General features: G+C 42.2%; 1 protein-coding gene, 1 long non-coding RNA gene and 1 pseudogene across 1 annotated transcript in view; all 3 read left to right on the top strand.

Annotated features, from left to right (window-relative positions):
* Positions 1 to 27,491, top strand: part of Mir100hgl (Mir100 Mirlet7a-2 Mir125b-1 cluster host gene like) — a 229,255-nt gene that overhangs the window by 162,746 nt on the left and 39,018 nt on the right.
* Positions 1 to 27,491, top strand: part of Lnc215 (long non-coding RNA 215) — a 118,443-nt gene that overhangs the window by 75,007 nt on the left and 15,945 nt on the right.
* Positions 9,972 to 10,148, top strand: LOC148004091 (U2 spliceosomal RNA; annotated as a pseudogene).

Below are 27,491 nucleotides of genomic sequence, written 5' to 3' on the forward strand. Positions count from 1 at the left end.
GCCCTTGTCAAATGCCCAGGACCCGATGTTCCCTTTTCTGCATTGTTCATTGCTTGTAAATAAACCCATCATGGCCACAATGATGATGAGTGGCTTTCCTTTGATGTCAGCAAGCATGCACAGTTGCCGATGCTTCCCACGGAGCCATGCTTCTCAGTGTCTGTGTTCGAACTTCTTTTTTTTGACTGAGGAATATGTTTTTAGGACAATGGTGCTAGGGAGCGCAATGAGGTAATTTATTTCATTAGTATCCCCTGTGCCAACGGAACAGAGAACAAACACTGAGTTACTTTCTTACAAAGTCAATGGTGGAAAGTCTTTCAAGTTAAGTAATGTAGCATCTACTACTGGGCTGTGGCTAGCAATGCCCATATGATTTATACGTTTATTGGATACATTTTTTCTAATGTGTTATTTTGCAGTCTCTGGAACGAAAGATGTGCATTCCCTATCTCTAAGAATCATTCGTAGCCAAAGAGTTAATGTAACCATAGTGAGCTACTCAGACACATGCCCCCAATTTGATTTTATAATATAAATATCAGTGTGCTTAATTATTAATTTCTGATAATTGTATTAATAATACATATTACCAGTATACAATTAGACTATTTGGTGCATATCTATAATTTTAATCTGTTAGTATGATTCATTAACAATCTCGGTTATTCTGCTTTTATGTTGATTTTATGTAAATTATACTTTATATATGTACATATTAGGTATATTAGACTTGTTATTATTCAGTTTATTAAATATCACCCTACTTAGCATTTATGTGAGGTATTGTAGTGAATGCAAGATAGAGTTGATATTTCCTTCCTCTGGAGACTTTCATCTAGGAATGGGACCCTGTGAGGTTTCCTCTATCCAGGCTGCCATGTCACCTGGCATTGTCACCATGCCAGTCTTGTTTAGGCAACTGCACTGCTGAGATTTTATGGGTACAGCTTCCCTGTCATGTCAGGATGACAGACACTATTTGGATGTCAATACAAGTACATGGGCTACGATTCTGAAGAGCCGACAGGAATCTGAGATATAGACTATTCCCAGTTATGGAGTCAGAGACGTCTTGGCGGAAGAGATGAGCTTTCAGCATGGAAAAAGGCATGAGATTGTGATGGATCAAGGGGGCAAAATATTCCCGAAGAAGGGGAAGTGTAAACAAAGGGCTTAATTAGGGAGGAGTAGGATGTATTCAAGAACACAAGTTGTCCATCGGGCTTAGTCATAGTCTGTTAATAGGTTTAGTAGAAGAAGTCTTTATAAATAATATCCATGGAGGGACTTTGCATGGCATGTGAAGGTGTTTGGAGTTTTGCCACGCAGCAACGGGGAGCATCTAGGCTGATTAACTGTCTGCTTTATACGATTAATTAGCTTATAAACTGGACAGGACAAGATGTGAGAAGACGAGCGAAGAACTTATTACCACAGACTCAGGTAATCTATATGCCATCCTAAACCACAGCACCGGCAGTGCGTAGCACAGAGGGAATGCCTGACAGGCCCTGTCTGGGTGAGTGGATCTCAGTAACAATGGGTAGGAAGGAGAAGAGGGAAGGCTTGATCAAGGATAATTAGGCAAGTTAATTTATGTATCCTTAAGCACTATGGTTTCATGAACACTTGCAAAAGTGTTTGACAAACTGGCAGTGGGAGCAGCAATTACTCAATATCAGCCTTGGAGAACAATTAAAGATATGGAAAGAAGTAAAGCCAAAAGACACTGAATCCCAGAGGGCTGGTGAAGGGCACCAGCCGTACGACTACACAGAGGCTACTGACCAGCTAGACAGGACGCTGAGGTGACACTGCGAGAGAGACTGGGAACAAGAGGAGGTGGGAATATTAGGATTTCTGTGTCAAAAACTGAAAACAGTAACATGTAACGGAAATGGAGAGTGGAATGTGTGGTAAGTAAGAAGGGGTTTGCTGATAGTCAATGTCTTAGCGTTTTTACTGCTGTGAACAGACACCATGACCAAGGCAACTCTTAGAAGGGCAACATTTAATTGGGGCTGGATTACTTGTTCATAGGTTCAGTCCTTTATCGTCAAGGGAGGAACATGGCAGCGTCCAGGCAGGCATGGCGCGGAGGAGCTGAGAGTTCTACATCTTCATCTGAAGGCTGCTAGCAGAATACTGACTTCAAGGCAGCTAGGATGAGGGTCTTAAAGCCCACACCCACAGTGTCACACCTACTCCGAAAAGGCCACACCTACTCCAACAGGGCCACGCCTTCTAGTAGTACCACTCCCTGGTACTAAGCATATACAAACCGTCACAGTCAGGCAAGTTCTGTTACTGAGGGAGTTCACTTTGTGGCCATGTGCATCGGGGATCAAAATGGAGGGAGATACACAGCATTAGAGTTGGTGAAACAAGGGAGGAGCTGATGTCCTCAGTATTGCCAGGATGGGGAAAAAGAACAGGAACAGAAATTATATATATATGTGTATGTATATATATGTGTGTGTGTATTATAAAATTATATATATTATATATAATATATATTTTAATATAAAATTACACACACACACATATCTATATATATGTGATCGAAGAATTGATGCTAGGAACTCCTGCTTTTTAGGCAGGTGTTTTGTACTAAGCTATGTCCCCAGGCCTAAGCTGCAAAATCAAAATGCTTGAAAATCTTATAATTCTTCTTGACATGTCTCAGTGCCAGTGAATAACCCTCACTCTCTGCTGTGTTCTAATAGTTGGAAAATTCTTGGCTCTGAACTATCAAGAATTTACTTTGTCATTTCAAGTGAAATGTTACTCTTATTTTCTTATTCACCAAGGGCAAAGGCCTATAAATTCACAATCACTGGATGTGTTTAAAAAATACAATTGACTCTTTCCCATAGATCCTACACTGGTGAGGGCACTCACTTGTTAAAATTTATTTGTAACTGACAAATTACAGAAGCTTTTGAGGTCATTACATGAAGAAGAGCACCAGGGAAAAAACCCACGTCACTCGATGCTACATTTCTTGTCTGTTTTGGCATTTTAAAGCTTTTTGCTACTTGACATGGCTTCTAAGCGCAATGCTAAAATGCCCCGGTGTGTCTGTGCTCATGGAGGTGATATGTCTTATAGGAAAAAAATACAAGTGTTAGATAAACTGTCCTTATATATGAGTTACAGTCAGGCTACTACTGGCTGCCGGGTTCCATGTTAATGAATATGTCAAATACTGAGTCTTCCCAGAGAAACCGTCATAAAACAAAGATGTGTGTTGGTTGCTGAGAACTCTCTGCTCAGAGGCTTAAAATTAAGGCTCTGTGTCCTTGAAGAGCAGTTCTCCAGGATTTACTAATTCTGTCTCCACGGCGAGCATTCAGGATGTAACAGATCGTGAGAATTGAGTGCACCTGTTAGTGTCGCGGCAAGGTGGTTGTGCTGGGACCGTGATTGCCCAATGCAGCTGAGAACCACACTGGGACTTATTCAATTTTTATTTTCAGGTCATTTTGGACTTACAGACAAGGTGTGAATATACTACATTATTTCTTATGATACTTCCTCACCTTCCCTTAACGTTGACGTTGTCATAACCACAAAACAATACAAAGCCAGCAAGTCAACGTTGTTGTAATAATGCCACCAACTCATCTGTGCTTGTTGTTAGATTTCTCATCTTTCAAACTCAAGGTCTCCTCCATTGCATGTAGGGACATGTTTCCTGGGTTTGGGAAGGTTCTTGATTCTTTTTCTTGGTCCTATTTCTGGTCACTTCTTTTGTAGAAATCCCCTTAATGTGAGTTTATGTGGCGATTCCTCACATTTAGGCAAAGGTTATTCATTTGCATCCAGAATACCATGGAAAGGAAGCTGGACTCTATTGTAGAGTACTGCTCCAGAATCAATCAACATGTTTTCAAACATGTGGCTTGTTTGTTGACCTCTTAGTTGTGTCGGGATAATGCTTATATGCACTGTGTGAAGATGCGTCTTTATCCTTTCTTGCCTGCCTAAGGCAGCTTCTGATTGACTAAAATAAAAACCCTATGGGCCTATAGCACAGGTGTGATAGAAGGGAGAGGAACTCTGGGAAAGAGTTGGAGGCAGGAAGACTCGGCACTGTGAATCGGACATATGAAACTGAGGAGAGGTAACTAGCTGTGTGGCAGAACTTACATTCGTATAAACAGGTTAATGTAAGTTAAGAGTTGGGGAACAAGCCTAGCTTAAGGTCTAAGCATTAATTAATAAATATATAAGCCTCCATATCACTATTAGGGAACTGGGGCAGATGACATAGAAAAGGCACAGTGCATCCAGAGGCATACATGTATACATATGTATGGAGACGGACGCTACAGTCAGGTGTCTTCCTCAACTGCTCTCATCGTATCTTTTTTTTTTTTTTGGTTCTTTTTTTTTGGAGCTGGGGACCGAACCCAGGGCCTTGTGCTTCCTAGGCAAGCGCTCTACCACTGAGCTAAATCCCCAACCCCTCATCGTATCTTTTGAGATGAGCTCTTTCACTGAATCTAGGACTTGCCAACTGGCTAAATTGGCTGGCCAGTGACCTTTATGGATTCACTCATTCATTATGCCCTGATTCCGTTGCTAGGTTACAAACACACATGCAGTCATGCCACATTTTTACCTGGGTGCTAGGAATCTGCGGTCAGGTCCTCATGCTTATGCAGTAGATACTTTTCAAACTGAGCCATGTCTCCAGCTCAAAGGTGATTTTTAATGCTAAAATGTATTGACACATTAGCGTCCTGTTTGAGACTGGATTTAATGATGCCACTGGCATTATTTTAAACAGGGCGATCTATTCTTTTGTTCACTCAGAACTTGCAGTCTAGTTAGGGAGCTGAGAGGGACACATACTAAGAATCATTGTACAAGAGGAAATTGTACCATGTCAAATCATGTGCCATAGAGCATAAGCTATTGAAAAGTCACAAAAGGGTTTGAGAAATTTGCTCTGAACAATCTAGAACAAATGCATTCTTTCTAGGTAGAACTTCTTGATTTTGTTAGTGCTCTGAATTATATGGTGCGCCCCAATCCCTTAAGGAATTGTCTTAGAAGCCTGTGTGTATATAAATGCAACACTGAGTCTCTACTTTTAGAGAATGTACAGTCTATAAAGGCACTGCCAATGCCCAAACACAGTCAGTATCTACACAGGGAGCAGAGAAGAAGGATATGCAAATGATGGGAAGAGGTGCTTCGGGTGATGTCCAACTTCACGTTATCTACTCCAGGACTGATGGAAAAACCTCCTGTGATAATGTCACTCAATTTATATTCAGACATTTCTAGTCACAGGAAGCTTGTTTCTCAAGTCATCTGATTCCACTGTCTCAACTCCCACCAAAAAGTAACTAATTGGTTTCTAATGGCTTACCTCTTCCACAACCTTCCACCGATGAAGCTTGTTCTTGTCCTCAGTCCTTCTTCATGGCTGTCCTTAAAATGTACATTGTGTCCACACAAGGTACCACACAACCATTCTCCCAGCATTCAGGAGGCATAAGCAGGAAGATATTGAGTTCAGGATAAACTTGGGGTACATAGCAAAGTCAGAGCCACCTGGGCTAAATGGTGAGATATTCTAAAAATCAAACAAATAGCAAATCCCAAACAGACACTATTTTCTTAATGTCTACCTTTTCAAGAGAAACAGAAGTAAGACTATGAACTGCATGTGATTTCTAGACCCACCATAGTTCTTCATGACTTGTTTCTTGCTTAATATGGCAACAAGAACTGAAAATATTCTCAGGCCATCAAACCAGTGAACACCGTGTTACTAGGTCATCCTTTGTTCTAGACAGTGAGATTCCATTAATGTAACTTAAGTATGCTTTTGCTGGCTTGGGAGAAAACTGCTGGCAGTTAGTATTTTCCTTATAAATAATTTATGACCTCCCCCCTCATCCTGACCTCCTACCCTGGAATGTTTATAGTGTAATAATTATGCAGGGGCCTCCCTCATCCTATTCCTTTAGAGCCGTGAACCTCACATTCAAAACTTATTAATGTCTGTCACATTCTAGGCTCTTCAATTTGACCTCTCTTTGAGTTCTCCATGAGCTTTGATCTTGACATCTATATTTCCCCCTTACTCTTAATATCTGCAGACAAGGATGGGATCTATTCTCACTCTAGATTCTAATAAAATAAACAAAACAGGGGACTCAAGAACAGAGCCCTTGGGCAAGCCATGTAGGTCCACTCATTTTATAGTATGAAAATCACCTTCTGATCCTCAGGTAGTCTTAATGCCTTTCTCTGGAGAGGAAATGGGGTTAAGAAGATCGTGCATACTCAACGGCAGTGATGAGCCTTACCTCAGTAAAGCCCACAGAGGCATGTTAGTCAGGAGCTTTGGGTCAGGCCAGACTTCAGAGAAGTTGGTTCACATTATGTCATCTCCAGAAAGATCCATTTACTGTGAGTGACAGGTCTATAGTGTTTTACCAGCTGATGAGGTTTCCTCAAACACATAGTCTCATAGATACAAAACAGTACCAGATAAATTGTCACCAAAGATTTCGGCCTTGGATAAGACAAACCAAAACCATAATTTAAAGGTGCTCTGTGCTGAATTTCTAGGTGGACTGGTAGGTGTAGTAACTAGATAGGTAGAGGTAGCGTTCCGGAATTAGCCAAGAAACGAAGCTGAGGGCTTAAGGGGAGATAACAGACAATGGTAGATGTCGAGAGGAAGAAATGGATGAAGATTCATGCTGCCCTGAGAGGCAATGGGACTTTGTAACCAAGACTGAGAGAGATGGAAAGAGGGAAATTAAACCTCTACCTTTCCCATCGGGAAGCACAGGGAGTGGTAATAAGGCTAGTGTTGTTCTCCTGCTTGCTTGATAGCAATGAGAGACGAGAGTAATGGGAAGATGTGAGCCTACAACTTGACGAGTCCTGCTTGCAAAGAAAACGTTTCTGTGTCGTAATAGTCAAGTGGAAACTTCAGTAGCCCCCATCCCCAGTTTGGCCTGACCCAACTGTAAGGTCCTAGCAGCTGCCAATGTCCCTGGATTTTCCAGTATAAAGGTGAATGATTGCAAGATTGACCGTTGAACTGGGGACCATTTCTTTGCAGATCCACTTCAGAGGTTGCAAATGGTAACTGTGGTTAGGAAAATCTTGGAGAGGGAAACTGACTAAGAAAAAGTCGGTCCAAATCACAAGATGAGTCACTGAAGCAAAATTTTGGATATCTCATCAGCAATTTTCCTTGCCAAAGCTTCCTACTTCTGAATAGAACAGCATTGCTGTGTTTTCCTTCAGTGGTTACTCACTTTGTAGGACTTCCACTCCACATCAAAACAAAAGAGTACAAGGTGAGTAGGAAAGCATGTTAGCTTAAGGCCCCATCAAGCAGCATGTGGGGAAGACCCTGTTATCAAGGCTTGGACAATCCTCCTCTTGCCATGCATATATTAAGCCATCTGCTTACGCCTATGCAAAGAATGCACGCACATGGCAAATGTAACATGGAGTATCATCTTTGGGCATACGAACCCTACCCAAAAGAGAAAAGCATGCGTATAATGTTTGCATGAATGCTCAAACGGTGTCTCATCAGTTACGTTAGCAAAAGCACCAGCTATTCGTATATCAAGGTGCACAGCCACCGTAATGAACAAAACCTTCTTGTCTTATAAAAACAAAAGCTTCCAGGCATCACAACTGCTGCCTTTGATTCTGTTTAAACAACAACAGCAACAACATATGTATGTGTTCGGTGTGTGTGTGTGAGTGCAGGCATGCACGTGCCATAACTTTTCTGAGCCAGTCCTTGCCTGACACTTTATTGAGATAGTCTTTTTTGCTTCAGCTGCTGCACACCGTAGGCTAGCAGGCTTCCGGGCACCCAGGACATTTTCCTGTATGTGCCTCCCATCTCGCTATGGGAATGCTGGGTTTACAGATGTGTGCCACCTCCTCTTGCTCTTGAATCTGTGTTCTAAGGATCGAACTCAGATTGTTAGGTTTACAGGGCTAGAAATGGAACCCATGGAGCCATTTTCTGATCTCCTCTTCCCTTTCTTTCAGATTTTTTTGCTTTTGAGACAGAAACTCACTATGCAGACCTGGCTGGCCTGAAACTCACTGTGTAGACCAGGCTGTTCTTGAACTTACAGACATCCATCTGCCTCTGCTTCCCAAATGCTAGGATTAGAGGTATGTGCCATTGGGCCCAGATCCTCTCTCTTTAAATAATTTTTGGTATCTTACCTCCTTGGTGGCTGTGGAACATCCTTGGGTATGCTCTTCCGAATGGAGATAAGGGGCATTCTATGGCAGGTGTTAAGGCTTACCCTGTGAATGATACTACGGTTACCCTTGAGAATGGTTCTAAGTATTATCCTTGCAAATGACGCCGATGAGTCTTGTGCTCATGGATGGCTTTCTCTACGTTTTGCTGTTTTAGTCTTGCCATTCTTTAGCTGTGATGGTTGCTTTTTAAAGTCCTTTTATGTACATATTTCATCTGACTTCCACATCACTTGTAGATTATTTTTTCCATATTCAGATGTGGAGAAAAGTAACAAGAATTGTGATAAATTATGAGTGGTATGGACTCTGAGTTTTACTTGTCTGGTTTGCTCACTTCTATATTCTGGGCTGGGTTCCAGGAAGTTGATGAAATATTGACCTCTGGCAAGGGTTTGTTACTTATTCACACTATAGAGTCTTAGGTTCTCTGAGAGTCCCTAATTTAGGGGTAGAAAGCAAAGTCCAATGTCTTCTAAGGAGAGAAATAATAGATATTGATAAAATCAGTCTGACATCCTAACCTAACAGTGTAAATATAACGATAGCCATTGCTTTTTTGAATGCTATTATGGTTTAGACAGGAAGTACCTACCCATGTTGTAGGCTTGGTCCCCAGCTGATGAGAATATACTAACTATATCAGTTATTATCTATATCATCAATCCTATGATATTTTAGCTAAATGGGTGGTGAGGAGGTGTGGCCTAACTTGAGGAAGCAGATAACTGGGAGGACATTTTGGAAGCATGTGCCTGCGCCCTTGGCCTTTTGTCAAGCTTTCTCTGCTTCCTGGCTCTGATGAGGTGAGTCATTTTGTTCTGTCATGGTATGATGCCTTAGAAACAATGGATGCCACTAACTTTGGTCTGAATCTTCTGATGCCACAATGCAAAGTCCTTCCTCTTTTAAATTGGTTTTCTCTTGTATTATTGTCACTATGATTGAGGAACTGGTTCTCATAGACAATGTTTCTGAAAGGAATACAAGTGTGTATAGACAGCACTTTGCTCTTGTGATTAGAAGCCATTCTCTCTCTCTCTTCCTCCCTCTCTCCCTCTCTCTTTTTCTCTCCCCCCACTATTATCTGTCTTCCTCGCTTCCTCCTTTTTCTTCTTTTGTTTTTCAAGACAAGGTTTCCCTCTGTGGCCCTAGAACTAGCTCTGTAGACCAGGATGGTCTTGAACTCACAGAGATCCACCTTCCTCTGCCTCCAGCTGAAGGCATTTTCTTAAATAGATCAAATCAGCGTCCATTCCACAGGATTGACAACTTTCACATTCAAGGCTTTATAAAACATCTGCTCTCAGCGAATTACAAAAAGAGTATTCAAGAGATCTGTGCACTGGAGGGCGCGAGCTACAGAGGCATGTATGGGAGGTACATAAGGAGGGGTTTGAAGATCAAGAAGAGCCATGATTGGCTCTAAGTTTCCAGCCTTCTGTTAAGCCTTCTGATGGAAAACTGTGAGTCCTATGAGTATGCTTGTGGGCTGTTCTGTATCAGGTATGTAGTGTTCCCTTTTCTACATTTGCTATTAGCTTTTTCTAGGTATGCTTATATGGAAATATTTTGCTTCTGTAAGGCATGCATTATTTTAAAAGAAATATACATCAAGATTATAAATTTACAATAACCTGGAGATTGACTATTTTAAAATTATTAAAATAATTTTAGACCTTATTCTACTAAAATCATCATTTAGGCTAAGACCAAGCTAGTATCTACTTTACTGTTTTAATAGCTGGTATGTCCTCTGTTTGAGGTCAATCTATTGAGTAAAATTTTTGAGCCAGGAGATAAAATAAGAATTTGTTCAATCCACTCCACTCATGAGCTGGGATTTCAGTACCAGCAACAGTGTACTCCACCTAAGAAACCACTTAGGTTTCCTGTATTAATATCAGTGATGCTTAATGCTTAAGCATTTGAATAATGTCTATATTTCTTTTTAGTTGTCTCTAATGTGTCTGTACGCAGTACCAGAGAGTCCAGCATTCTTTTTTTTTTCTTTTTTTTTTTTTTTTTTTTTGGATCTTTTTTTCGGAGCTGGGGACCGAACCCAGGGCCTCGCGCTTCCTAGGCAAGCGCTCTACCACTGAGCTAAATCCCCAACCCCGAGTCCAGCATTCTTGCTTCAAATGTGGTTACACTAGAACCTTGACAGAACCTTGGTCCCAATGCCAGTCTGGGATATAGGTAGCAAGAGGCAAGAGCTATCTGGAAGGAACAAGATCAGAAGTTTAGTTTGGGGACAGCAGTTTGAGACTAAAACACAGAGTGAGAATATTCGAGAGAAAAACAAACCTCTACAAGTAGATTAGGTGCCACGTTCTACAGGCAGATGAGGATGGGTGTGCTGGGCAGCACTGGGTAGCAGTGCATTGACAAACTTTCCCCTGGTCAGCTTCCTGCTGTTATCTGACACTTGTGGCTGTGAGCCTTGGAACTGAACAAATACACAGAAATCTAAAGATGGGTCATGCCACTCAGTGAAGCATGAACAAAGATAGAAGGATGGTTTCATCACTACGACTATTGAAATGGCATGTAGGAGATGGAGTAATGTTTCTAAAGGCATTACACAATTTCTTCCATAAGGTTATGAAATGAGTTGCAAAGTTTGTGTGTCCCTTATGTACTGACAAAGTTTCAAGAAAGACAGAAGAATTCAAGTCTCAGGATTCTGAAAACATCACGAGACGAGAACAAAATGGCTTCTAAGTTAATTACGCAAAGAATCATACAAGAAAGGTAGAGCTCTTACAGGAATGCCGTAGGCATTTGATGGTATAGAGAAGCACCAGGCACATTGTTTGGGAAGGAGTAGTTCTAACTGTCAAAGAAATTAAAGCCCAAACCAGAAATCAATTAATTTCTTCCTCCAAATAAACAACTCAAAATACTTACTAGAGAGCAGTGGCCATCAACACCCCATGGTGATGCTGAAATAAAATCTTTCTCTGCTAATGTCACTACCTCAATGATGGTGGTGAAGGGGAGCCATGTTTGTTGTGTTGCTACTTTGTGTTTGTTTGCATCCCACACCTAGCTCCTCCAACCACTCCAGAAGTGAAAAACTACTATCTATGTTCACTCACTAGACAAGGAAGCCCCAGTCTTGAGAAAATAAGCATCTTGACATCATGTTCACCTCTAACATTACAGTAGTTTGTCCTATCCTTTCAGAGGCACAGGACCACATCTTTCTTGAGAGGACCCAATTACACATTAGAAAGATCTGGAACCGAGTATGCTTTAATAATTAAGAGTTCATTATACTGACGTAGATATTTTTATCTTGTAAATAAACGATGTGGTGTGGTGCCACAACATATCATATTACAAAACATTTAGAATGACTTTTAAACCAAAAAATTTAATAGATTTGTCAAACAGTACAAAAAATATATATTAACTCATGAAAGAGAGGTAAAATGGAAATTGGGATAGCATGCACTTTGATAATTTACATTTCTTATCTTAATAAAGCCCCAAATAATTAGCATACAAGGGCCAGCAAGATGACTCAGTGAGTAAGGGCGCTTGCCACCAAGCATGATGATTAGAGTGTGATACCCAGGACCCACATGGTGGAAAGAGAAAAGTAACTCTCAAATGCTATCCTCAGTGCCACACTTGCACCATGGCTTATATACACCCCCAAACATGCATACATACATACATACATGCATACATACATACATACATAACATAAAACAATAATTAACAATAAACAATATTATGATATCCATTTCACAGATCAAAAATCAGAGGTTCAGTCATGATAAGTAGTTTCCCCAGCTTTACAGAGCTACTAAGTGTGGCAGATGTGGGTTACGAACCCATGTCCAAGTGTTTTTCATCATCCACTTCCTTTCTACATATATACATTTATTTTTGCATTTTTATATATGACTGTGTATGTGTGGTCACTTATATGCCACATCACAGAAGCTGTAGTCAGAGAACAACCAGCAAGAGTCTGTTCTCTCCTTCCACCACGTGGGTCTTGGGAATCAAACTCAGTTGCTGGGCTTGGTGGCAACTTCCTTTCCCAGCTGAGCCATATTGCCAGCCTAATCATCACCCACTTCTTTCTTCTTATTCTACTTTATCTATTGAATTTTCTAGAATATACTTAGTGGGGTTTTCCAAGTTATTCTTAAACTTGCTAGACTAAAATCTTCTCGCTTCCCTCTAATTGAGTTTTGGAATCTCTGTTGGTTCAAGAATATCCCAAAGTATTCCCTGAGTAGTTCTTCCCTTAGCATAAAAGTAGCGGAGAAACAGACATTGGTCTCCAGTCATGCTGTGTAACTCCATTCCCTGTCACATCAGCTTTTTTCTTCAATCCTAGCCTTCATCCTTGGCTATCAGATGCTATGAATAGCTTTGCTACCCCACACCCAGCTTCCCTCAAATCCATGGATAAAACACACACACACACACACACACACACACAGAGTTGTTCAATTTCAGTTTGTCTTTTGATACAATTGCTGGGTACCACTTATCTCCCAGCTGGAAGAGCATACCCTTATCAATATTCTTAGCTCTGCACCTGCCCTCAACTTTAGTTACTCAGTTACATCTAGTCCCAGCTAAACATTCTTGACCACGCACCTGTAGGAGCAGCATGTGTGGCCACTCCATTTGAGATCTCACATGGCTGGTCACCTTTCCTCCCACAGAAGCATGGCAAACTCTCCACTCCTCTCCTTGTGTCTGTCTCTTTGGCTCCAGGAGCTCAGAGGTCCTGCCTATTCCTTCTGCCCAGCAATTGATCCATGGCTTCTTTACTGACAGATCAAGAACCAATTGGGAACAGGACCTTAGCATCAAAACCCACCCTCTGCAGTCAGATACTACCTTCATTGTCATGGATAGTCTGAGGCATCATTGAGATCCTACTAAAGTAACAAAAGGTAAATTCCAGGACCTGGCCATTCTGACTCAAGCATTTGCATAGCTTGGTGTGAAAGGAGTCATTTTAATTTTGTATGTGTTACATATCAGTCCTGTTTGGAAACAAGGGTCCATAGTCTAATTTCTGTGAGCTAACAGTCCTTCTTTTTCTGGCTTGATATGGGCCATGTGGAAGGCTAGAGCCTATCATAGCCTCTGTGGCTACTAAGAGGCATCGACATTCAGTCTCTTTTCTCTCTTAGCAGAACAGTATTTTACATCCTCCAGGAGATTAGCAAGCTTTTCCTAACCGCCAGTGTGACTGATGTGCCATCTTCCCCGAGACATTGTAGACCAACATCAGGAAGAAAATGGCAGACTTACGTCTTTTAGTGATGCCATACTCTCAATTAAAACTACATGCTCCTGAAGTCTTCCAATGTGAAGAACAAGAAATAATTGTACTGTGTTTATTTATTTGCTTACAATGTGGTCGGGAACTTGGTGCTTCACCAGAGGATTGTTTACAACATCATTGAAATGTTTAGAATTCAGTGGTCATTCCCTTGACCCTGCTACAGGGAATATGATTCTTGATAGTCTGTACATATCAAGCAACAGACTGTTGGATCAAAGCTTTAATCTTTTCCTGATCATTGTAGTCTCCGGAATAATCTCCCTTGGGATGTAAAGCTTTCTAGAAACAAAGCAAGATCTTTCCCATTAGAGGGGAAAAAGAATCGAGAAACTAACCTTGCTGTTTTAGTTCCTGAAGTTAATGTTGGACTCTTTTCCTAGTGTATACAATAGACCCAGATTCAATGTGGTGTCTATATCAAACTTGTTAATGGAAAGACATTGTTGAGGCTTACTGCCAGTTAATAATGTTGATCAAGCAAGCTTAAATTGAGTGATATGGAGATATCAGAGGAAAGAAATATATAAATATGTAACCCCTGGGAAACTGTTGTCGAAGATTACTGAGTAGTTATTTTATTTTGAAATTTCTAATCTTTAAAAAATATTTATTTTTAGTTTTAGTTATGTGTGAGCATGTGTGTCTGTGTGGTGGTATGTATATGTGATTGTAATTACCCTCAGAGGCCAGAAAATGGTGTCTGATTCCCTGGATTTGGAGTTATACACAGTTGTGAGCAACTGGGAAACAAATTCAGGTCCTCGGTAGAAGCAAGGATGTGCTCTTAACCACTGAATCATCTCTCCAGACTCAAGAGCAGTCACTTGGAAAACCAAGGCCAGATGGAGCAGCTCCTTCTGTGCATCTAGTTTGTGATGTTAGGTCTTCATAGGGTAACAAACCAGATAAAGAGAGAGAAGAGAACCAAGGGAATATATAACCTTCATAATCCTACTTCTGGGAATCCATTTCTTCCAGCCAAGCCTCAACTCCTATAGGGTCCATAGCTTTCAAACTAATGCCATGAACTGTGGACTAATATTACAAACATGAGCCCATGGGGAGACACTCAAATTTAAACCATAAGACCACCTCGCAGTGAGCCTACACTGAGCACAGTGAGTGTGAGAGTTAAACTATAAAATACAATGAATTAATGAGATGAATACATAGGTGGATGTTGAATTCTGAAAAATTTTCACACAGTAGCTTTAAAGGATGGTGGACTTGTTATCTTTCTTCACCGGACAATAGAAGGCCAAGAAAGATCTTGCAGTGGAAGCTGAGCTAGTGCTGTGTGGTCTTCCTGGGAGGGTAAATGCTTGACAGTTCCATGAACCTAATGGCAGATAGATGCTGCAGCTGAACTATACTTGTAGAGTAATCAAAGATTTCTGTTGTCTAGAAAAATGGCAATCTTGACTCCTCTAATACAAATAGAGCTTTCCGGAAAATGTACTCTGGAGCCCCTCCAGGTCACTCACCTGAGGCAGATGAAGCAGGATCACAGGACAGGTTCCTCACACTCTGTCATGGCAGAGTAGAACTTGATTTCAACAAGATGGCTTTATTCTTAGCATGTCTTTCTACCCATTTTTACCCATAGTCCTTCTAAATGGCTGTCTCTTCATTCAAATTTTCAGAAAGGAAAGAAAATGCAAATATATATATGACAAGTCATTTAGTTAAAGTTCACATGGCATTTAATTAAAACTAAGCTTATAAACCCAGGAAAAAGAAAGTCTATCCCCTGGCCAGCATGGCGAGCTGATGTCCTTGCACTGGGTGTGTCTATTAACATATTAAAAAAGGTAGATGGGTAGATATCTTATTGCTAGTACTCAATTGTACTTTCAACCTTGGGCATTGTGGTAACCTTGCTTAGTTGCAAGGTCTCTACTTCCTTCCTGTGAATTTCTTCAGCTCGTGCCTGAGTAGTGAGTGGTTCTTGTAAGCGCTGGGCTTGATTGGATTTGATTTTGCAGCACCGAGAATCAATCTCGGGTCTTGCTCATTCGAGGCAAGGGCAGTACCATTGAGATGCCCACCCTGTTTGTTTTTTGTTTTTGTTTTGACCGGGCCTCACTAACTTGAGGACGCTGATCTTGAACTTGCAATGCCCCTGTTTCTGCCTCTCAAGTATCTGGTTCAGTCAAGCATTCCATTGTGAATGGTAGAATCCGTTTGACTAAGGTATCTTTATTTGCTTATCGTGGCTTATGATAAATCACAGGAGCACAAAAAACAAAACAAAACAAACAAACCAAAAAAAAAAAAAAACAAAACAAAACAAAACCGAAGCCAAAACAAAACAAAACAAAACAAAAATCTAAACGAAAGGAAAAATAAAACTGTGAGTGCTAAATTGAACTTGGTAGATTAGAAACTTCAGGAGCTTTTCATGAACTGTTATTACAGGGAGTAGAACTACATGAAGGGCAGGAGGAGGTGTTTTTAGAGATTTTGCTTCGCCCTCGCAGTGTTCCCTTTTCTCTGCCTCTCTCCACTGCCTTGACCCTTCCCTGCCCACTCTCAGAACTGGTCCCACAGGATGGCTCAGAAGCCGGAAGGACAGGGAGAGTGACGCACTGGGCCATTCTTCCCCTGTGATCTAAAGAACCGGAGGCAGGAGGGTACTACTGACAGCCTCCTTTTTGTTATTTCTAAAATCAGAGAGCTCAGGGCTGGTGGTAGTGTGCTTGTCTAGGTCTGGAGTTTGATCCCCGGCACTGACAAATGTCAACAATAGAAACATGAAGAAAATTTTACCAGAGAAACTTCTAAACTGCACCCGGGAGCCCGAAGCCTCTGCACATAGTTTTCTTTCTTTAAAAGACAACAAAATCCAACCACAATTAAAACGTTTTTTTTTAAAAGCCCTTAATCCACCCCAAGAAGAGTAAAAAGAAAAACTTGACCAATGGAAACGCATTCTGGTGTGCTGGGTGTGTGCTCAGAAGTGTGAGATAAAACGGTATTTATAAAAGTCATGGCATTTTTCAAAAATGGCGGGCGGCGAAGTCACAGAGGATGGAGAGCCCTGGAGGAGCAGAACTCACTTAAACAAGGTATGCAAAGCATAGGTTTCTGTGTTAAGAAATCCAGGAAACTAAGCACCTTCTCCTTGCTACACACAGGGCTACCTATTTTGTTTGGGTTTTTTTGTTTTGTTTTGTTTTGTTTTTGTTTTTCTCTCATTTTAATTTTCTATCTTTCTTTCAAAAAAAGGATATAAGGAAATCAACCTGATTTCCCCAAACCAAAGGTTTTCATTTTTTCCCTTGTTTTCTTGTGGTCTAATGTTTAAGAGCCAAGGCAACATTTCAGCAGAGCAATGTGGAGAAGGGGAAGGAAAGGAGATCAATAAAGTTATTCTGTGGCTTTTCCCAGGAGGGAGCTGTGTTAATCGAGGATGGCTGGCTACGCTATACATCAAGTCCAAGGAGAGAGCAGCGGTTGATCTCCAAACAGATTTCCTAGGTGGACAGGAAGGGGGAGGGGGAGGTCGCTGCACCTAGCTTGCACATAAATAATTATGTAGTCCCATACATACCCATGCATATACATGGTTGTAAGTACATAGATGCAAACAGTTAGCAATCGTGCAGTGATAATGTATTTTAAAGTGTCAGTGGAAGTGATGCCAGTGTAGTGGGAGGAGTAAATACAAACAAAGCATCATGGCATAGATCTATAAAAATGCTGTAACAAAACCTATCGCTTTGAATGCTGCCCTTAAAAAGGAATTAAAAATCAAAACATCAAGCACATATATAAGCACATATATGTACACTTACGAATTAGATAAGAACAAATTCTTTAGGTGATCAGTACAATGCTAAACAAAAACTCTGCTAATAAAGTTACATTTTTTGACCTGGGATTGATTATTTTGCACATCTGAGCTTTATAAAATTCTTAGCTCCTGTAGGAAAAAAAGAATGGACAGGCAGATGGGATGGGAAAGCTGGGATGAAAATTGAGTTCTCCGATCCATAGACAGACACGTGCCTGGTCATGGGAAAGTCTCTAGGAGGAAGTCTATCTGAAACGTGGATGGAGTCACTTTCTGAAGAAGTTGACATAACCAACATCTTTCGCAGGTGTGGTCTGAGCTGATCATGATGATAAACTTGGGCCAGCTCTGCCCATTCACAGTGAGCAGCGGTGTTGTGCGTCTATGGAGTACTGTTCTTCCTGTCACTGACAAATGCAGACAGTGCACTTAAATAGGGGTGAGGCTGACACTCTGCATGAGGTCAGACTTCCTCTTCAGAGCACATTTTTTTTGATTAGTCAGCTATTCTGTCTAGACCAACTTTATAAATAACAAATAATGCTTGTCTTTCCTCGAGATATTTTTTACTGCCAAGAATCTTTGTGTATGTATGTATGTATGTATGTATGTATGTATGTATGTATGTATCTAGCCAGCTAGCTAGCTGTCCATCTTTCATTTCCTCTCAAGTATCAGGAGATTTTATAGACAAGTTATGGTCCCTTTTCACTGCCCCATTTGCTGTGATGGATCCCTCCATGCTGAGATTCTGAAGATTTTTCTCCTCCTGATTAGTCTATTTATACTATAAATTGTTTTTAATATAAGATTACATACTTCATGTATTTACAATTATTTATTTTGCATGTGGGATGTACATACACACGTGTGTTCAGGTACATGTGCATCTCTGTGCACATACGTGGAGATGGCTAAAGGACACTGAGTGTCTTCCTCTTTCTCTTCATTATTTCCTTGAGATGGGGAACTTAAAGTTCCCCATTACAAGTAGGTTGGGTGGCTAGGAAGTTCCTGAGAACCCCCTGTCTTAGCCTGGAGACTGCATAGCCCCGGGGTTACAAGCTCACAGGCAGCCATTAGCATTTTCAGAAATGCTGGTTATCTGAACTCAGGTTCTCATGCCTCTGTGGCGGGCACTCTGACCCACTGAGCCCGCTCCTCACTCCTCTGAGTATAAAAACCAAATTCCATCTGTATCATAGCTCTTCGGAAAATGCCTTTGTAAGAGGAGAATCCAGACATCGAGCTGGCTGGTGCGATCCGAAAGTTCTCTTGAAGGGTGGGGTTTGTCCAGTTCAGCCGTCTCGCTCGTTGTTTAAGGAAGGTTGCTCAAGATCTTAGAGGTGAGACGTCTTATCCAAGGTCACCATGACAAACTGAGCAGAGAGCTCGTGTCTCTTAAAATTCCGTTCTTTATTTCTTCCATTGGGTCATGTGTCTTGGGATCACTCGAGACCGAAATAGAACCAGAAGTTTAAGCAAGCAGCTCAGACAAGGATATGTCAGCCTTCAGTTTTCCCTAGGGCCAGATGCCAAGTTCATGCATAGAACTCGGCACACCAGACTTTGGCGTCTTCAAAGAAGGAGGAAGATTCATGCTTGCTGAAATCTCACTATCTAGATCTAAGTGAACCGCACTTCTTGCTTATTTTGGATACGGTCTCACTTGAGCTTGTAGTTGTCAATTTGTCTGTAAGTTAACTTAATTGCAACATTTATTAAGAATTGACTGTGGCCTATCCTGCTTAAGATAGACTTACAGTGTGGGGAAGACTCCCCAAAGGAGAGATGAGACCACCAGAGGAACGGAAAAAGGCCCCAGACTCTTGTGACAATTCTATTTCCCTCTCTGTCTGTCCTTAGTAGGATAGGGAATCGCATTTTATGCATGAGTGTCTTCCAGTATAGTCTCTATCTGTTCCCAAAAGAAGAGACCTGCTGTGTGGGATGCTGTCATCTTTTCGTCGAGGAATCCGTTTCCACATTTGGATATATCTTACCTTCTATGCCTCAGAGAACTCCGCACCATGCTTCCAGGTGTCTCTTAATCTTCATACTTAATTAAGCCCATGTTAAACATGTTCTTTAGGTCGGGAGGATCTTGGAGGACTTGGGTGAGAGGGCAGACTGTAATAAAAATACAGTGTATGAAGAATTGTTTAAAAAACCAATAAATACAAAAAAGTTCACAAAGACTTTCTTTAAGACAATCTACAGGATTCTTCCCCTGCCTTTACACCCCCTAGCCAGTCCGTACATGCCTCAGCGACTCTCCATGTGTCTGTTGAACAGAGCTCACTTCCTGGCACTTTGATAATTTCTAACCACATCATACAAAGCAAGTTATCAGAGCACAGTCATATATGTGCATTTAGATTGGTGGGGAAAATCAATCACTTGATTTCCTATTAATTTGCCTATTAGTCTTTTTCCTTGTTTATTTTTCCAAAGCCCCCTTTTTTTGTTACTTTGTCTTTAAGGCTATGGGTAGGTACATAGCAGATGCATCCAACGCACTGTTAATATTTTAACGAGAATCTCAATGGCAGCGGACTTACTTATTTTATGTTTAACATACTCGCCTATCTCTCTCTCTCTCTCTCTCTCTCTCTCTCTCTCTCTCTCTCTCGTAAATTCTGAGATGTAGATTGTGGTAATCGGGATCTTGACTGGAAAGGATCAATTAGAGATCACTTGTCTGGGTGGGACATTGTGGCACCTAATCCCGGCACTTGGGAGCTGAAGCAGGCAGATTGCAAGTTCAAGGCTAGCTTGCTTGCCTGAGCTACACAGCAAGTTTTGCACAGGTTGGACTGTACTGAAAAATCTGATCTTTAAACTAAGCAAGCGAGCGAGCGAGCGAGCGAGCGAACAAAGGCAAACAACCACAGCAACGAAACCCAGAAAATTAAAATCAAAACAACAATTTAAGAGTGTTAATATGTATTTAATCAATCGGCTGGTCTGTATTCCTTCCATACTTTATGAATCTGGATGTTATCAATGTCCCAGAAGAATGCAGAATTAAAAAGAGACACTCTCAGAGTTCTTATTAGAAGGCCAGTGCTGTGTTGTACCTCAGTAGGACCAAATATACTGTGTCCTCTTCCATAATCCTGCTGCTGGGGTGCTGGGCAGCCACCTCGGTTGCTACGGTGCTTGCCACACAAGCATGAGGATATAAGTACAGATTCCGAGAGACCACATCAAAGTGGGCATGGCTGTGTACACCTGTAGTCCCCGTGTCCTGGCAGTGAGCATGCAGAGATTAAACAGAGCTCAGGATTCACTGGCAAGGATGCCTAGCTGAAAGCTGGTGAGGTTTGTGTCCAGTAGGAGACTCCGTATTGAAGGAACAGGAAATAAGGAATACAGCGGTAAGCGGGATGCCTCATGTTCTCCTATGCCCCTCCCTCCACTCACACTACAGAGCTAAGCTTACAAACCCACAGACCTAAGTGAACTATCCAGAATTGGGGTGGTAGGTAATCAAAATCTCAGTCAGTCTTTAAAGACTTGAGAATGAAACCAAAGGGAAGAAAAGAAAGGATTTCACCTTCCCCAGATTTAGGAGGGTGTGGTGTCATGGGCTACGAGTAGTTTGACATGTGCTGTCCTGTATGGGAGTCCAGAGTCCAACCTCCATGGAGGTCAAAGCACTGGACCTCAGAAAAGAAGCCTGGCTCCAGTGGCACCGTTCTCTTTGGTATTCATGTCCTTGCTGCTTGTAGCAGGGAGAGACTCCTTGAGAAGTGTCGAATGTGCCAAATTTAAAATCTCCGAGGTAGCAGTTTCTGCCTTTAAAATATTCCTCAGCTTCTCCCCCGAGTGCTTCCTGTTCATCTCTCGATGTTTGAATCTCTACAGGAATTCTGACTCTGCCACAGCACCTTGGACCCAAGAATACATCTCAAGTTATGCTTCCGTATTCTTTTAATTTTTCTAAAAAAAAAAAAAAAATTCTGCATGCTCAGCACTTTGGAGACTCATCTATTTCACAAACGCTTGAGTAAATTTAATTGTGCAGTGTTGAAAGCCCTTCCTCGACACATTGTCGTTCATTAATAACAGAGGGAGCCATGGGGCGTGGTTATTATTAAAGACACCTTGGATTCATGCAAACCCACCCTTCGAACGAATTTGGTAACGTCCACATTCTAGCTCACAAGACCTAGATTTGAAGGTCAGTGCTCTTATCGTCCTGTTGATCAAAGCTCTTAGTCATTATTAACCGTCTTGGTTCCCACCAGTAAGATCTCGGAGTGGTGGCACGATGACACTCATTTCTATTGCTTCCTATCCTGCACTGTTAGAATGCCAGTGGCTAAAAGAGACGATCAGGAGACCTGCGAAAGCCAGAGACTATGAAAAGTATGAATGTGAGGAAATGTCTGTGTGTCTATGTGAATGCGTTCATGTGCATGCGTGTGCCACATGTGGGCATGCGTGTGTGTGTGTGTGTGTGTGTGTGTGTATGTGTGTGTTATATGTATGTGTGCGTATGGGTGCATTTGCTCATACATGCATAAGTGGAGACCAGACATAAGCTGTATCACCAAGTCTTGATTTTATGCAAATGTGGGGGATCCAAACTCAGGTCCCCATTCTGGCACAACAAAGCCTTTACTCACTGACCCATCCCCCTAACCCCTGCCTTGACTCTCGATTATGAACGACTGTGAAAGACAATATTGAGAATTTGACTGGAAAATGTGAAGACCAGTCATAGTCTAACCTCTCCTTCTTGGGAAGTCAGAGGTCTTCCTCTTTCCCTGCCCTGTCATGGATGATGGATACCACAAAGGAGCCAGTTTCTAAGGAATATTAATTTGGTCAGAGTCTCTAGAAACCACACCAGCTGATCTGAGATGGGGATGTTCTTGGCTTTCATAGCCTTCCCTTTCATCTCTTTTTCTTCCCGAGCCCCAAGGCTATGTGTGGCAGTTACAAAAGTATAGGAATGACTCCAGACCAAATCTTTGGCCTGTGTCTTTATTTGGTTATCCTCTCTAGGATCTTGGCCCAGTAACCTCTATCTTCCAAAGCCCCAGGGGTGGATCTGCATCTCTTGGGTTGGCAGCTTGAACCTAATGACAAATGAATGGCAGGGACTCTAGGAGGAAATAGAACTTGGCTCCCAGATAACACCCTTTGGCCAAGAATAATGGGCTTTGTCACAGAATCCTCTATGGTATACAGGTAATAGGCATCCAACTGTGGGAGGACTCCTTTTCTCTCTCCTTATGGAGAGATGGAGACAATTCTCTTGCCCCTTCCTTTCACCAGAGCTCAGGGGGCGCGCGCGCATATATACTTACACACTCACACACATTCACACTTACACACTCACACACATTCACACTCACACACACTTACACTCACAATTACACATACATTCACATACACACACACTCACACACATACACTCACACGCTCATACTCACACATACACACTCATACTTACACATACACACTCTCATACACACTCACACGCTCGCACTTACACATATTCACACACATACACACTCACACACACTCACACTCACACACACTCACACTCTCACACACTCACACTTACATGCACATACACACACACACACACACACACACACACACACACACGGTGTCTTACTTCCTCCATCCAGCCCCACCTCCCAGTAGGCAGTTCAGCCTCTGGAATTCTCAGTGGGTTGATTCCTTGATGAGAAAAGCTTGCCTCAATGCTTACTGGGTAGCATTATTATCTGGGATCAAGTCTTCAATGCACAAGCCTTTTAGGGGTACAGCTTCTATTAAACCATAACACACTCCCCAAACAAAAGAAAATCAAATTTCCCTTATGAAGAAAATCATCCAGTTTTTCACCCTGACATACCTAAGCAGACACTTACAACCTAGGAATAGTTTAGAGTGAAATGACAGACCTTAAGACTACTTGAGCCACATGCAACCTACAGCACATGCCACTCCCTATTGCCTCAGCCTCATTGCCCAAGGAAAAGGGCTCTGCTGACCATGCAGAATGCAAATACATTTCCATTCCCCTTCTTCCTGTGAAGAGCAGGTAATACCTGGGGGAGCCCTGCCTGGAAGAGTTTGAATACTCTATATGTTGAGAGCGTTTGGAATAGAATGACTGTGGCATCCTACCCAGCTCTCCCTTGAAGAATCTCACCAAAGGATAAAACTTTACAAACTGTGCTCTGGGCTGATAGCATGAAAATTTTCCCAGGTGGTGAAGATGGCAACATGTTTGTAACCAACCAGAATACCCAGCAAGATAGAGGACAGAGTGAACACCAGGTTAGTCATAGTCCTCCTTAGCTCTACCCAATAACAGACAATTTAGGGCGAACAGAACAGATCCATCCCACAGCTCAGCAACACCTGCCAATCATACCTTCCAGCCATGATTCCCAGCCCACTTCCTCTTCCTCTTTCTTGCACCCGTGATGGTCACTATGTACTTGACTCCACACCTCAGAGAAAACTCCAGGAGGAGACATTGGCAAAAGTACCAAGGAGGCCAAGAGGAACTGTACCCAAGGCACCTCACACGTTTAGACCCTATCCAGTCATCCAGTCATACCAACCCGATGATGTATCCACTGCCCGGATTTGCTTTTCTGGGAATTTTTTTCTCTAGCTCTGTGCTATATACTAGTAGATGGGTTCAAGTGAAAAAAAATATGAGAAACCTTTTGTTTTGTTTTGTTTTAAGACGAGAATAGAACTTAGCCTGCAAAGATAGCAATTACATGTACTTAAAATATTCTTCCCTTAAGCAAAATAAGGAATTGTCTAATCTGTCTTCAGAGTACACATTATGAAACCCTGGAGACATTCAGGCCAGACAGCCATGGAACACTTGGAGCATCTCACCCTGTTTCTCTGAAATGAGGGCACTGTGACTGGATTGCCTACTGCAGACCTGGACCCCTGTATGGACTGACATACATACTTTTCCCCCTACATGCAGACCCGACTATTCCTTCACTACCATATCACCGGACACAATTTATCACTTGAAGAGACCTCCTGAGCCACAGTGTGGTGGCTTTACACAAGAAACCATGTGACCTCAGAACTTACAGAAGGAATTATGACTGTGACACCACATAGACCATCAGCCAGACAATAGTCTTTAAAAAAATTAGGCTGACTCTCACCAATTTTATTTTACATGCTAGTTATGTACAGCAGTGTGCTAACTTCTCAAAAGGCTACTTTATACATAATACCATTTTTCAAAAAGCTATAATGTGGGGCAAGATGGCTCAGTGGTTACAGGTGTTTGCTGGCAAGCCTGGTGATCTTTCTTCAGTCCCTTGAACCTACACAGTAGAAGGAAACAACTGACCTTTCAAAATGTCCTCTGCTATCAACTTGTGTGCTGTGGCCTATGTCCCACCCCACAGTAGATAATAAATGTAAAAATAAATGAAAAGCTTCAATACGAAAATATTAACATAAAAATGTATTCAAACCCCTTTGGTACCTCCTGTTGCATGTAGATGCCATTCACTCTCTAAGGGAACATGGGAAATTGTCAAAGCTTCTTCCTCCACAGCCTTAGAGCACAGAGACGCTGACAGCAGGATAGAGAGGCCATGCACCTTTGTCTATCCCCAACTTCAAGGATGACACTGCCCAGCACAATGCCTGGCACATCCTTAAGTACAAGACGACAATGAGCTGGATAAAATCATCAAAATAAAAACAGTTCTAGGACAGAGTAAAGTATAAAATATACAGGAGGACTAAGGGAGTCTGAGGAGACTGATCAGAAAGATTGAGGACACTAACCCAGGGCGAGAGGCTGTAACATCGCAAAGGCAAGACTATACTTAGGCAAACTGTAACCTGGTTCAAATCCTGGCCCTGACCCACACTATCTGGGCAGAGCTGCCTATTCTGAACCCTGTTCTCTGGACCTATAAAACACTCATGATGTCTTTAAAGGCAAGGGCTGAGATTTAAGCTTTCTGCATATGGAATATAGAAGCCCCACCCAACCCCAGCGATCTATTAGAAGAAACAGAAACAGAGGATTGCAAGAGGGACCTGTAAGTGCTTAAGTAGGAAGCATGAGCAGGAACCGTAAGGAAAAATGGCAGTTGCTAGGGTCATAACATCTTGGAGATGTATGGGGGTACCATTGTCACCTGTCTTATCCCCTAAGCCCAGACTGACATACACAGAGGTGGTGAGTTAGAGACATCTGCCCTCATTTCTATTCTGCTCCATCCCAGAGGCTGCTGTGGTTCAGCTTCTAGATGCAGAACCATGTTGCCTGGCCCAACCCGTCCACAGAAACAGTTACTTTGACAGAATCATCCAATCTAGGGGAACTGTGGTAGAATTGCTCAATGTAGATGCTTGATAGAGACTCTCTGTCTATGTCTGTCTCTCTGGTCTCTCTCTCTCTCTCTCTCTCTCTCTCTCTCTCTCTCTCTCTCTGTGTGTGTGTGTGTGTGTGTGTGTGTGTGTGTATGTGTGTGATCTGTATGTTCTTGCCAAGTTAACACCCTCCAGCTATTTGCCTGACTTGCCTACTGCATTCTCATATTTGGGTACATTTTCTCTGTCTCTCTGTCTCTCTGTCTTCTTGTCTCTGTCTCTCTCTGTCTGTCTCTTTCTCTCTCTGCCTCTCCTCCATCTTTCTGAATGTGTCTCTCTGTGTCTCTGCACCCCCCCCACACACACACACCTGTTCTCTGCTCATCCAGTCTTTTTCAGGTGAACTTTTAGGAAATGTCCTATGTTGCTTTACATTGTCTGAGATGGTTTAGTGGTTTAGTACGGGTGAAAATGTTATAAAGAAAAGACTTTGGCTTTCCTTCAGGTCCCTCCATTATGTGAGGCAAAATAAAATAAAATTAAAAAGTTACACAAAAGTAGGAGAGGCCCAAGAAAGCAGGTGTCCATAGTGCAGGACAAGGCAGAAAGGGAGAAGGTTTTGTTTGAAAGGATCGCATTTGGGGGGAAGTAGGAACCGGATGTGTTGAAGATTAAGTTTTGGGGGTGGGGGGAGTCAAAACAATTGACTGGTCCTTTGAAATCTTGCCAAGAGCCAAGAACCAGGACCAGTGACAGAGGGGCGAGCCAGGTAGGGCAATTAAAATGGAAATCAGCTTTCCTGCCGCACGTCTGTGGAGCAGGGCTACAGAATCTGCTGCAGGGGGAGGTGGGGCCAAGTCTGGCACAGTCTGTGGGTTTGAAAGAAGCTGGGCGGACTGGAGAATGCCAGCTAGCCTTTGTAGTTCTGAGCTCAGAGAGGGGGTGACAAACACTGGGCTTCGGGTCACAAGACTGGCTCTGAATCTTTTGGAGAAGTTTCCTCTCAGTTCCCAAACACTATATTCAAATCTATTCGCCCCAACCTTAGTCTCCAATCCCAGCCTCAGTGTGTCCTGGCCAGTGGAGGGGATTTCAACTGTTTTCCAGTTGGCTGAAGGATGGGGTCAACTCTCCTCCCAGTTCCCTAGAAGCATCCGCTGGATGGAATACAACATCTTTGCATATTTCTCTTCCACTTCCCACTTGATTGCACCTCCCAAATCTCTAAGTCAATCCCCAGGACAACGTTGCTTTGAGAGAAAAAATGTGGTGAGCCAACTTGAAAATGCAGACTCCAGAGGCCCCCATGTGTCCCCGCCGCTGCTAGACCCAGACAACAGACCCAAGGTGATGGACACTCACAGAGAAAGTAGTAGGTGCTCTAAGTCTTTCCTGTTGCTATTTCATTTATTGTTTTCAAGGCTTGGCTCATCTCCAGGATCAGGCTACCCAAAGTGTGCTTGGACTCCCTGTGTGTCTCTGTCTCTGTGTCTCTTGTCTTTTCTCTCCCCCCTGCCCACCTTTTTTTCCTTCTCAGCAAAAATAAATAGTACCCTCCTCACCCTTGGAATGGTTTATTAAAACAACAAACTGCTTCTTTTTCATGGTTCCAGTCTTGGCTTGAAGATATGTGAGGTTGTCCTCTACGTGCCTACCCTCCACACAGTATTCATTCTATTAAAACGCACCCGCATAAGCTTACATGATCTGTATGGAAGTTCTCCACAACAAATACTGTAGAGTCGATGT

Source organism: Rattus norvegicus, chromosome 8 (genome assembly GCF_021556685.1).
Source record: "Rattus norvegicus strain SHRSP/BbbUtx chromosome 8, alternate assembly SHRSP_T2T, whole genome shotgun sequence".
Classification (NCBI taxonomy): Eukaryota; Metazoa; Chordata; class Mammalia; order Rodentia; family Muridae; genus Rattus; species Rattus norvegicus.